The sequence below is a fragment of the Schistocerca gregaria genome, chromosome 1, assembly GCF_023897955.1.
Source record: "Schistocerca gregaria isolate iqSchGreg1 chromosome 1, iqSchGreg1.2, whole genome shotgun sequence".
Classification (NCBI taxonomy): Eukaryota; Metazoa; Arthropoda; class Insecta; order Orthoptera; family Acrididae; genus Schistocerca; species Schistocerca gregaria.
The window spans coordinates 1,193,371,808-1,193,385,438 of NC_064920.1; the positions used below are offsets into that span (position 1 = coordinate 1,193,371,808).

Genomic DNA, 13,631 nt, shown 5'->3' on the forward strand with positions numbered 1-13,631 from the left:
ATTCTCACTGCCACCCCAGTCTATTTTAAATTCCCTGTTAACCTGGGGCGGCTGTGAGAATTTGAACTGAGGAAGGAGATGAGCTGAGGTAATCTGTGCATTAGTGTGAACCACTGTGAAAAGGTGGCTTAGTGGCTATTGCACCTACCTAGTAAGTAGGAGACACAGTTTCGATTCCTGGCCTTAGTACAAATTTTCATGCCACTTCAGTCTATATACGAAGGTTGTTTTTTAAGTAAGGGCCGTTCGCGCGTATAGTCCCGTAGTTCGCGCAGACGCTGCAACAAGCCACTGCACCACTTGCCGGCATCCTTCCCGTTCACAGTGATGCAAGTTGCAGCTCTGTAGCTGACGTGTACGCATCGCTGTGCTACTTTATAATTTTTACGATTATTGAATTGCCCGCCGCGTGTGAGATACGGTCAGTGATACGATTTCTGACCGCGAGAAGCCTATCAGCTGCAGAAATTCATCGTCAGTTAACAGAAGTTTATGGCTTGAATGCAATGAGTGAAGGTAAAGTGTGTCAATGGGTTAGAGAGTTTAAAAATGGCCGTCGAATTGTCCATGACGAAGAACGCTCAGACCGGCCCTCTGTGATCACTGATGATTTGGTGGCTGCAGTCGAAACAAAGATTCGTGAGGACAGAAGATTCACAATTTCCACTCTTTCTTTGGAATTTCCTCAAGTTTCAAGATCGGTTTTGTACAAAATTGTGTCTGAAAACCTAAACTTTAAGAAACTGTGTTCTCGGTGGGTACCCAGACTCCTCACACAGGACCACAAAGGGAAGAGATCTGCCGCTTCATTGGACTTTCTGATTCATTACGAGGAAGAAGGGGATGACATGTTGAGTCAAATTGTCACTGGAGATGAAACATGGGTATTCCATATCACTCTCGAAAGCAAGTGACAATCGATGGAATTGCGACACACAACCTCACCTGTCAAGGTCAAAGCCAAACGGACGCTGTCAAAGCGCAAGATTATGGCAGCTGAGTTCTGGGACTGGCGCCGTGTTTTGCTAGTGGACTTTATGCCACGAGGAACGACAATCAACTCAGATGCCTACTGTGCAACTCTAAAGAAGCTCCGCAGAGCAATGCAAAAGAGAAGGCGCAGCATGCTGACAAAAGAAGTTTTGCTAGCGCATGATAACGCTAGGCCTCACACCTCTCAAAAGACTCAGTATTTGATTGATTCTTTTGGCTGGGAAGTTTTGGACCATGCACCATACAGCCCCAACCTTGCTCCTAGTGATTTTCACCTTTTCCGGTACCATCTTGGTGGGCAGCGCTTCATTGACGACGATGAAGTGAAAGCGGCCATGAGCTCTTGGCTGTCGGAGGAGGCGGCCGAATTCTTTGAAGAGGGAATTAAAAACTTATGAATATAATAGAGGGAAACATTCCACATGGGAAAAATATATCCAAAAACAAAGATGATGTGACTTACCAAACAAAAGCTCTGGCAGGTCAAGTCTTTCCGCTCCCGGGATTGGAATGACTCCTTACCCTCTCCCTTAAAACCCACATTCTTTCATCTTTCCCTCTCCTTCCCTCTTTCCTGAAAAAGCAACTGTTGGTTGTGAAAGCTTGAATTTTGTGTGTATGTTTGTGTTTGTTTGTGTGTCTATCGACCTGCCAGCACTTTTGAATTAAAAACTTAGTTGTACGGTATGACAAGTGCTTAAAGAAACAAGGCAACTATGTAGAAAAATAGGTAAAAGTATGTAGAATGAGAAAATAAAAGTTTTTTTACAAAAGTATTTGTATCTTTTTTTAAAAATAAAAACGGCCCTTACTTAAAAAACAACCCTCGTATATATAATAATATCTGTATGAGGCCAGTGAAGTATCTGAATATGTGTCATTTCATCTGTATGAGTCCCTGAACCTGGGTTTCTGGCTGGATCCTGCACTTATGTTTGATGCTGAGGTGTGTTCCAGTACATGGAGAGCCTTGGCAACTCTGTTCATGCGTAAGAAGGAATCTGAAGTTGATTGGGGCAACAGTGAGAATCTGGATTGGTGAGAGAGGTGTGCCGTGGTAATCTGTGCAGTTGTGTGAACCACTTTGTCAAGGTGGCTTAGTGACTAACGACCTGTCTGTTAGTTAGGAGACCCAGGTTCAATTCCTAAATATTCATTCGTCATTTCAGTCCATAAACAAAAAATTTGATCTTTGCTTATCAGAGTTGTATAACAATGTTCTTAAGCATGTGGATATACAGTAATATTTGTAAAACTTGCAGCACCAGGAATTATACTTGTGGCTGAAATGAAGTTTACACTTCAGAGTACGTGTACAAGAAGACAAAGATGGTTATGATTTCAGGGCTGTATGTGGTCTCAGACATTGAAAATTCAGTGTAGCACAAATATCTCCCTGCATGTTGTTGTTGTTGTTGTGGTCTTCAGTTCTGAGACTGGTTTGATGCAGCTCTCCATGCTACTCTATCCTGTGCAAGCTTCTTCATCTCCCAGTACCTAGAGCAACCTACATCCTTCTGAATCTGCTTGGTGTATTCATCTCTTGGTCTCCATCTATGATTTTTACCCTCCACGCTGCCCTCCAACACTAAATTGGTGATCCCTTGATGCCTCAGAACATGTTCTACCAACCGATCCCTTCTTCTAGTCAAGTTGTGCCACAAACTTCTCTTCTCCCCAATCCTATTCAACACCTCCTCATTAGTTAAGTGATCTACCCATCTAATATTCAGCATTCTTCTGTAGCACCACATTTTGAAAGCTTCTATTCTCTTCTTGTCTAAACTATTTAAGTCCATGTTTCACTTCCATACATGGCTACACTCCATAAAAATACTTTCAGAAATGACGTCGTAACATTTAAATCAATACTCGATGTTAACAAATTTCTCTTCTTGAGAAATTCTTTCCTTCCCATTGCCAGTCCACATGTTATATCCTCTCTACTTTGACCATCATCAGTTATTTTACTCCCCAAATAGCAAACCTCCTTTACTACTTTAAGTGTCTCATTTCCTAATCTAATACCCTCAACATCACCCGACTTAATTCGACTACATTCCATGATCCTCGTTTTGCTTTTGTTGATGTTCATCTTATATCCTCCCTTCAAGACACTGTCCATTCCGTTCAACTGCTTTTCCAAGTCCTTTGCTGTCTCTGACATAATTACAATGGCATCGGTGTACCTCAAAGTTTTTATTTCTTCCCCATGGATTTTAATACCTACACCAATTTTTTCTTTTGTTTCCTTTTTGGCTTGCTCAATATACAGATTGAATAACATCGGGGAGAGGCTACAACCCTGCCTCACTCCCTTCCGAACCACTGCTTCCCTTTCATGCCCCTCAACTCTTATAACTGCCATTTGGTTTCTATACAAATTGTAAATAGCCTTTTGATCTCTATATTTTACCCCTGCCACCTTCAGAATTTGAAAGAGAGTGTTCCAGTCAACATAGTCAAAAGCTTTCTCTAAGTCTACAAATGCTAGAAATGTAGGTTGCCTTTCCTTAATCTAGCTTCTAAGATAAGCCGTAGGGTCAGTATTGCCTCACGTGTTCCAATATTTCTACAGAATCCAAACTGATCTTCGCCAAGGTCGGCTTCTACCAGTTTTTCCATTCATCTGTAAAGAATTCGCATTAGTATTTTGCAGCTGTGACTTATTAACCTGATAGTTTGGTAATTTTCACATCTGTCATCTTTCTTTGGTATTGGGATTATGAACACATTTTAGAAATGTAATTGTCTGCAATCACAGAAGATTCACATGTTACTGGGGACTCTCCTTCCACACAGTTTGTATGTGAAACTATGAAGCACGGTTGGTAGCCCTCGATGAATGAGTAGCTGACCAACCATATATTGCACACATTACATGGATGCCATGTCAGATGAATGTGCAGTCCAAGGAAGTTTTGGTAATCATAATTTCTAGAAGATAGCTTACACTGCTCTTGTCACACTGTCCTTATTCTATTGAAATACGGCATGTGAAAATAGATGGACAAGGGATAGTATCTTGGTTGGTAAAACCTTGCTAACCTAGTTCAGTGAAATGTAACTTGGTTTTGAATATCTTTTCTTCTCACTCTATAAGTACTTTGAGGAAGTAATGTGTTCTCCTGCCTCTGAAATGGACTTCTGTACCAGCTTTCCACTTCTGCAACAGCGTAAATCCTGTAGCAGTGTGAATCCTCCATAAACTCAGCAGCAAGACAATAGATCATACCCATACTGAATGAAATGGACTCTTCAGTCAATGGTGATTATTGCTGTTACAAGAATTCATCCGGTAAATTTTTTTTATCCCAAGATCTCTTACTGTAAAACAAAAACTTCTCCCATTCCCCCGTGTAATGTGAGGCCTAAGATGGACAAGTAGAAAATAAACTGTTACAGTCTTTGTTTACATGCTAGTCTTAAAGCACATTCCAACAATGGAAACTCTGTGATGGCCTAAAAATATGAATTAGTTTCACAGGCTGTAACATCCTGATCATAGACTGAAATTAAAGGAACAAATTCAATATGAATTAGGATACATTGCCACTCACCTCATAGAGGACACATTAAGCAGTGGATGGGCACATTATCCATTCCAGGATGAGTTTTTCACTCTGCAGCAGAGTGTGCACTGATATGAAACGTCCTGGGAGATTAAAACTGTGTGCCAGACTGATACTCAAACTGAGGACGTTTGCCTTTCAAGTGTCAGTGTGGCATACAGTTTTAATCTGCCAGGAAGCTACTTAAAGCATACACACAAAAAATAAAATTTCATTATTTTCTATTTTTCATGTTGTTGCAATTTTGATGTACTCCTGCATAGATAGAAACAGCACCTGAGTACTCTAAGAGGGAGGGGAGTGACATTTCTCAGAGTAGCTACTGCACTCCATTTGATGTACAGGGCTATTACAAATGATTGAAGCGATTTCATAAATTCACTGTAGCTCCATTCATTGACATATGGTCACGACACCCTACAGATATGTAGAAAAACTCATAAAGTTTTGTTCGGCTGAAGCCGCACGTCAGGTTTCTGCCGCCAGAGTGCTCAAGAGCGCAGTGAGACAAAATGGCGACAGGAGCCGAGAAAGCGTATGTCGTGCTTGAAATGCACTCACATCAGTCAGTCATAAAAGTGCAACGACACTACAGGACGAAGTTCAACAAAGATCCACCAACTGATAACTCCATTCGGCGATGGTATGCGCAGTTTAAAGCTTCTGGATGCCTCTGTAAGGGGAAATCAAAGGGTCGGCCTGCAGTGAGCAAAGAAACGGTTGAATGCATGCGGGCAAGTTTCACGCGTAGCCCGCGAAAGTCAAAGAATAAAGCAAGCAGGGAGCTAAATGTACCACAGCTGACAGTTTGGAAAATCCTTCAGAAAATGCTAAAGCAGAAGCCTTACCATTTACAATTGCTACAAGCTCTGACACCCGATGACAAAGTCAAACGCTTTGAATTTTCGGTGCGGTTGCAACAGCTCATGAAACAGGATGTGTTCAGTGCGAAACTTGTTTTCAGTGATGAACCAACATTTTTTCTTAATGGTGAAGTGAACAGACACAATGTGCGAATCTGGGAGGTAGAGAATGCTCACGCATTCATGCAGCAAATTCACAATTCACCAAAAGTTAACGTGTTTTGTGCAATCTCACGGTTTAAAGTTTATGTCCCCTTTTTCTTCTGCGAAAAAAAGTTACAGGACACGTGTATCTGGACATGCTGGGAAATTGGCTCATGCCACAACTGGAGACTGACAGCGCCGACTTCATCTTTCAACAGGATGGTGCTCCACCGCACTTCCATCATGATGTTCGGCATTTCTTAAACTGGAGTTTGGAAAACCGATGGGTCGGTCGTGGTGGAGATCATGATCAGCAATTCATGTCATGGCCTCCATGCTCTGTTGATTTAATCCCATGCAATTTCTTTCTGTGGGTTTATGTGAAAGATTCAGTGTTTAAACCTCCTCTACCAAGAAACGTGCCAGAACTATGAGCTCGCATCAACGATGCTTTCGAACTCATTGATGGGGACATGCTGCGCTGAGTGTGGGAGGAACTTGATTATTGGCTTGATGTCTGCCGAATCACTAAAGGGGCATGTATCGAACATTTGTGAACGCCTAAAAAACTTTTTGAGTTTTTGTATGTGTGTGCAAAGCATTGTGAAAATATCTCAAATAATACAGTTATTGTAGAGCTGTGAAATCGCTTCAATCATTTGTAATAACCCTGTACTTTTGTTCCATTGTTCGATAGTGAGGAATTCTTTAGGGACATAAACAAAACTTGTAAATGTGCAGGATGGGGCAAATAAAAGTGGCCCAGACCATTTGTGGCAGTATTAACGGAGGAGGAAAAAACCTCTAGTCACTTCCAACAGGATGGAGCCTCTACCCATACAGCCAGTAGAACCTTGGAGCACATTTACACAATCTTCACATCTGATGGAGTTGTTAGCAGAGGTCATGGTCCTAGCTGGCCACCCAGGTCACGTGATCTGTCAGTGTGCGATTACTTTGTGTGAGGAGCCTTCAAGTCTAAGGTGTATCACAAAAACCCACGTAGTCCTCAAGAACTGCCGCAAAACGTTTCAGATGAGATTGCACCAATTCCAGCAGTCCATCTTGATCCACCTTTAGCAACTTGCTGACCAGAACCCAAAAGTGACAAGAGATGAATGGTGGTCACTTTCAACATTTCTATAATCAAGTTAGTACTGTATTTCCTTTTCTCCGCTGTGTTTCTTTGTACCCTGGAACTCTGTTCTCCAGGCCACTTTTATTTGCCCCATCCTGTACGATATACTGAGGATCAAATAACAGTTCTATGGTACTGTAGCCAAGCCTCCTCAAATTGAAAATCAGTCTACCACATTTATTTACATATATCACATTACATTACTGCACTGAAAAAGTGGAAAAGTAAGAGTTTGTGCAACACTCACATTAATTAATAATATGAGGGTTGGAACTTAAATAGTGGCAACTATTTATTCACAACTGATACAAAAAAGTTACATGTTTGCACCTGTTACTGCCCTTCAAAGTAGTCACCAGAATTGTGTAGAACCCATTGCCAGCGATGTGGAAGGCGTCTTATACCTTTAGCAGAGCCTGTTCTGTTGATGGTGTGAATGGAGCGGTCTACTGCCTATTGAATCTCTGGAACAGCTCTGATGCGGATGCCCCAAAGTGGTTCCTTCATCTTTGGAATAAAATCAAAGTCACAAAGACTTAAGTTGTATTACTGTTCGGTTTTGGAGCATCACCTGCGACCATCTTTGCGTAAGAAGTGGTGACACTTTCTGCGCAACCCACCCATTATTTTGCATGCCAATGCGTGGGCGCATACAGTGCAAGCTGTGGTTGCTCTGTTCAGTCGATGGGACAGGGACGTACTGTATCATCCACCATACTCTCCTCCTTGTGACTCCGATTTGATTCTGAAGATGAAGGAACCACTTCGTGGCATTCACTTCAGAACTGTTCTAGAGATTTGACAGGCAGTAGACTGCTCCATTCACACCATCAACAGAACAGGCTCTGCTGACAGTGTACTACACCTTCCAAATCGCTGGAAATGGCTTCGACACAATGCTGGTGACTACTTTGAAGGACAATAACAGGTGCAAACATGTAACTCTTTTGTATCGGTTGTGAATAAAGAGTTGCCAGTATTTAAGTTCCGACCCTCATATTAATCAGTTAGTTCTGCTGTGAAATTCATGTGGGTTCAAAGAAATTGGCTACCAATAAATCCTGTGGGGTCTTCTTAAATTGAACATTATTAGTAGCTAAACTTTTTATGCCATTGGCAAGTTACTGATAATGTGTGTTCCAGAATATGGATATTTTTCTGAACCAAAGTAATTGACTTTAAATATGAATGCAAATTATTTATTTATCAATATTTTCTTTGCACGGAGCCATTGCAATGATGACTTTTGCAAAAAATCAGGAACACTAATATGACAATAGTAACGCTTACAAAATATGTTATACACAGCAATGGTTGCATCTTATATCTATTTTTTACATTTATAACATTACAGCTGATATGATACTGGTTCATGTTACAAACAGTGTTTTAAAGTTTGTTGAGTGATACAAACATTTTTCTGTTGGAAACGATTTTAATTTTGTGTTAAAACCAGTTCCTGTGCATATTCGTATATGATTTATTGCAGCAAAATAGCCATCCATTATGGTTATACATTAGATTGCAATCATTTGAGAGTGAATTACAAGGATGTATTGAGTGTCTGCATAATTCTTAGTAGTGGATTCCATTCAGTGCAGGTATTACAACAGATTATCATTTGAACAATTTATTGCATAGTCTCTAATTGATCTGGTCCTCTTGTTGCATGTTTCTATATGGTATCTCTCACAAGACTGTCCCCATAGTGTATACTAGCAAAGGTTTGGCGCTTCATGGTATGTTGTATTTGCACAAATTTCATGGTGGAATCCGTGTACTGAGAGTCTTGTAAGTATGTGTCTCATCTCAAAATTTGCTGCTGTTCAAGTGCGGTCGATCATGGCCCAAGATCCATAGAATTGCTCTGGTACTTCCTCTCTTTTCTTGAGTAGTGATCTTAGTAGGTTCTCCGATGCTGATGTGTTGGGAATTAAGAACCTTGTCCTTAGATCCTCTATGAGGAAAGATTCTCGGGTGAGAAGGTAGACTAATCTTGATCTTGTGGTTTTTGCTACCCCTAATGCTCTTTTGATATAGGTTGCTTTTACTCTTTCCAATGTTTCTAAGTTCTTTTCATTTAGGTGTATTCATATGATATCTATCCCATAAGCCAGTATCAGTATTATTTTTGATTTGATGAGTGCCATAGCTGTGTCTAGATTTAATGTTCTGATAGAACTTATTTCGTTTATCGCTCTGATGGCCTGTGTCACTTTCTCTGTTGTGTGTTTAGTGAAGCACTTTGCGGACGGCTGGAGTGTTATCCCTAGATATTTGTAATCTTTTGTGATAGATATTTGCTTTCCTTATAGTGCAATTCTTGTGGTTTTTGTGATTTGCCCGCCTGGTCTGAATACCATCATTTCCGTTTTGTCGGTGTTGATTACGAACTTGTGTTTTGTGCACCATTTTTCCACGTCTTCTATAGTTTCCTGTAGTTTCTTTAAGTTTTTTGACCTATCACAATGTTGTCCGCATAGGCATATGCTTCGACATCTTTGTCTTGAGCCATTTCCATAATGTCCTTTGCTGTCAGAATGAACAGGAGTGGGCTTAGTGGTTGTCCTTGGAGTACTCCATTTGTTTGCCTTATTGGTTCAGACAGGTCAAGGTTGTCTGAGATCCTTATCTCATTCCATTCATTTATGGAGTTTATGATCCTCGTCCAGACGCTGTCTCTTCCCAGGGTTTCGTCAAGCATTCTTTTTACTAATGATCGATCGAGGAGGTCGAAGGCCTTTGTGAAGTGTATGAATACAGCTTAATATTTTTGCTTCTTTTTGATGGTTTCCCATATGTTTTTTAAAAGCAGCTCCACTGCTGTGATAGTGGATCTCTTTTTCCCTGAACCAGAATTGAGATTCTGGGAGGTGGTCTTCCTAAGTGTGTCTTATTCTTCCTGTGATTCGTTTTGTGAATACCTTAAAAGGGCTGTTTTCCAAGGCTATTCCTCTGTATTTGTTTGTGTCCTTTGGGTCGCCCTTCCCTTTGTGCATTACCCTTACTGTTGATTTTCTCCACTGGCCTGGGATTTTTGCTGTTTCAATGCATTTCTTATAAAGTTTTGTCCAGGTTGGCACTAGCAGATGGGCTGTGTCTTTAAGGTATTCGTTGAAAAGCATGCCCGGTCCCACTGCTTTCTTCCTTTTTGTTGATTCAATGATGTTTTGGACCTCATTTGGAGTGAGTGAGGACCAGGCTGCAATCTCTTGTGGTGCGAGCTCTTGACTTGCTACCTGTGCTTCTTCTCTACTATCTTTGTTGAGAATGTCTTTGAAACGTCTCGTCCATTCATCCATGCTTATATAGTGTGACTGCCTGCTGTCGGGGGTGGATTGCAATGAATGGGTCTCTCCTGGCTTCTTCAGCTAGTCTTCTTCCCTCTTCTTCCCTGTGTACCATTCTCTTCTCCCTTGTTAGTGTGTTGTAGGATCTTCTTTTCTCAGCGTATGTTTGTAGTAGTGAGTGATTATCGGTGTCCGTTTTTAGTTGGTGTAAAGCTTGGAGTACTATTTTTCTTTACTGATAACACTCTTGATCGAACCATGGTTTAGCTCTTCTCACTTTCCTGGGGGTAGTTGCTTGTTCTAAGAGTTTCTCCAGCTCAAGCACTGCCTCCTCTACATTTGAGTTGTCGATTAAGGACTCAATTTGTTCTATCAGGTCGTGGTATTCTTCCACTTTCCTTGGATCCAGTCTCCTCGTGAGCAGTCTCTTCTCTTGGTTCTCTCTTGCCTTCCAATCACTTTGTATGGCTATGGTTTGCATTCCAAAGTGGACTTATGTCCCCTTTTATGTTTCCTCGTATGAGGGCGGTATCAATAGCACTTTTGCCATTATAGCAGAAGTACATAGGGACGTTTGTGTCGTTTAGCAGGATGAGGCCTTCTTCTTGTAGTGATTCGATTACTAATTTTGTTTTGTGATTCTCTACATCCAACTGACAGTTTAGATCCCCTGCGATAAGTAAAGCGATGCCTTTCTTGCTCCGTCTTATTTGTTGTCCCAGTTCATCAATTATGTCTATGGCCAATTAGCTTGGCTGGAAATAGGTTGCTAATATTGTGATGTGTTTTATTTATATTAGAATGGAGTGATTTAGTTCTGTTGTCGCTATAATTGGTGTTATCTACGGTTTCAGTAGGACTGTTATTCCCCCTTGGGGTCACCCCCTTTCTCCTTGCTTTGCCAGCAGATTTATGCTATAGAATTTCGGGTCTTGCCAATGATCTGTGAAAAATTTTCTGTGAATATTGCTCTCCCTGTGCATATTCTTAGATAATTTAGTAGTTTGTCAAACCTAATCAAACCAGTGATATGCGGACTTCTACCTATCATTTTTAATGTTGTTCTTTTTCTGAAATAGTTAAATTTTGTCCTGGTGTTGTGATCATGTACATCACTGCACTTAATAGCTTCCATTGGCTGTCTCATAAAAATTGCAACTAATTTAAATATGTATGTAGAATACACTGTTAGATATTTGAGCTGCACAAACACCTCACAACATGAATCTCTTTGGCCCATCCTATGTATAAGCCTTATTGCTCTTTCCCATAAAGATAGTATTCTTTTTAACTGGACACCAATAGTTTGATGCCATAAGTAAGGAAGGGGTAAGTTGTCCCCTAATATACTATTTTCTGTGTTTGGCTAGGAACTATGTTTGTGAGCAGGTAGTTTGTATGTCAGTTTAGTGCAATGTTTATGATTCAACATATATGTGGCTAGAAGATTCATGGTTGGATCCCTGATATGATAGAACTTCCGTTTTTCTAGAAGGAACCGAAGGTTTACCGAGTTGAATGCCTTTGTCATTGTCTGTACTTACTCCATGAAATGAGCTATTGATTTCAAAAGGAGAGGTGTTGTTTATGACAGATTTCATGAAGCAATAAATGTATTGGGAATAAATAGTTAGTATCCATAGCTAGAATCCCAGTTTCCTTGAACAGGCCACTGCAGGATGCTCATGAACTCAAGCCACAAAGAATTCATATTATATGCTTTTGAACTTGGAAAACTTAAATTTTATTTGATGGGTTATCCTGAAAAATGATCTCCTGTGACATTATGGCATGAAAGTAAGCAAAGTTTACTATTTTTTTTATTTTTGTTTCACCTATATCTGACATATGCATAACAAATAAAATTTGTTTAGATCTTTCAGTAGTTCTTTGGTGTGCTCACCTCAGTTGAATTTATTATCAATTTATAATTGCAAAATTTAATACTGTCAATTATTTCACTCTGATTGTTGTCATAGATTAGTTCTGAACTGCACATAGTGTGACCATTCAAGGTTTGCTGACAAAGATATCAGTTGAATAGGTGGATGATCTCACTATTAGTAAAAGTTGCTTTACTACTGCAGCGTATCAATGATAAAAGGATGAAATTAATGATACTTTGTTGCAAAAACCACCAGCTGTAAAGGAAATTCCACTTGTAATATTCCATGCACATTTTACAAGTTGTAGAGACAATGGCAATTTTCTTGTAGGATACACAGCAAAGTCCTTTGTTTTACACCTTGCAGCAAACCTTGCAAAATCTTGCTAAATATCAAATTATTCTTCCAGTTCTGAGATCTGAACAATACTCTCTTCATCAAAGTCCCTATCTTATGCAAAAGCCCCAAAACTGCTCTTTTTTTGTTTTAAATGATTCTGTTAAATCACATCGGCTCCTGCCTCTTTCCATTTGCTCTGCATAGCTTGAATGCCAGCTCAGTTTGTTTGTGATATGAATAATGAACTGTTACATGGATAACCTAGCCCACTCCAAATCTAATGTGATACAAAAATCAATGTAATTGAAGAGTTATAATTTTGTTGTCTGCTATGGAGAATATTTTTTTAGACATAACCAAGGTAAATACGTGTGTGAAAGTTCACAGTTTAATCTTAGTTTAATTAAACATTGATAAAATGAACTTATGAGAAGGAAAGTTGCTACTCACCATATAGTGGAGATACTGAGTTGCAGATAGGCACAACAAAAAGACTCTCACAGTTACAGCTTTCAGCTGTTAAGGCCTTCGTCAACAATAGACAGACATATATGTGGGCGCACACACACACACACACACACACACACACACACACACACACACACACACACACACACACACACACACACACACACACACACGACTGCAGTCTCAGGTAAGTGTTGCAGTGGGGTTTCAGTTGCTTGAGGCTGTAGTTGTGTGTGTGTGATGTCTGTCTATTGTTGACGAAGCCCTTAACAGCTGAAAGCTGTAATTGTGAGAGTCTTTTTGTTGTGCCTATCTGTAACTCAGCATCTGCACTGTATGGTGAGTAGCAACTTTCCTTCTCATAACATTGTTACATTCCATCCTGGATTTCCCATTGTTTGATAAAATAAACTTATCATTTCATGATATCACTCTTTTGCTCCAAATGAATGTTACCTCACAGTAATGACCCACTCGAAGCATTAGACAGTGCAGTTGCATCAGATCTCTGCCAGTGGCTTGTTGGATTACTACTTGTCTCGTAGAAAACTGCCCCATTGTGTGATTGTGCTGTTAGCTTGGAATCTGGGTCATTTTTGGCATACGGACTATACATTTTTCCTTACCTAAATTGCTGTTTATTTTATATTGCTGCTACTCATTTGATGTATGAAAACACGACTTATTACTGTGTTCACTGTAGCAATAATAAAGGTACTGGCACAAAATTGTAAAACAACAGTGGAATGGTACAAAACAATGTTATTTTTGATTGGCGCACGTACACAGGCCTGCCCGCTAAAGAGTTAAATGGAGAGATAGATCTGGAGTTCAAAAATACTGTAGAAAACACGGAAAAGAATGAAGTTTAAATAAATGTTCCTGTACAGTATATTGATCTCATAGGCACTCTTTTTGAACATCAATTTTAGAAAAAA

General features: G+C 40.0%; 1 protein-coding gene across 2 annotated transcripts in view; it reads left to right on the top strand.

Annotated features, from left to right (window-relative positions):
• The window catches only part of LOC126284570 (heparan-alpha-glucosaminide N-acetyltransferase-like), a 353,817-nt gene that overhangs the window by 240,965 nt on the left and 99,221 nt on the right, over positions 1–13,631 (top strand). The window lies entirely within an intron of this gene.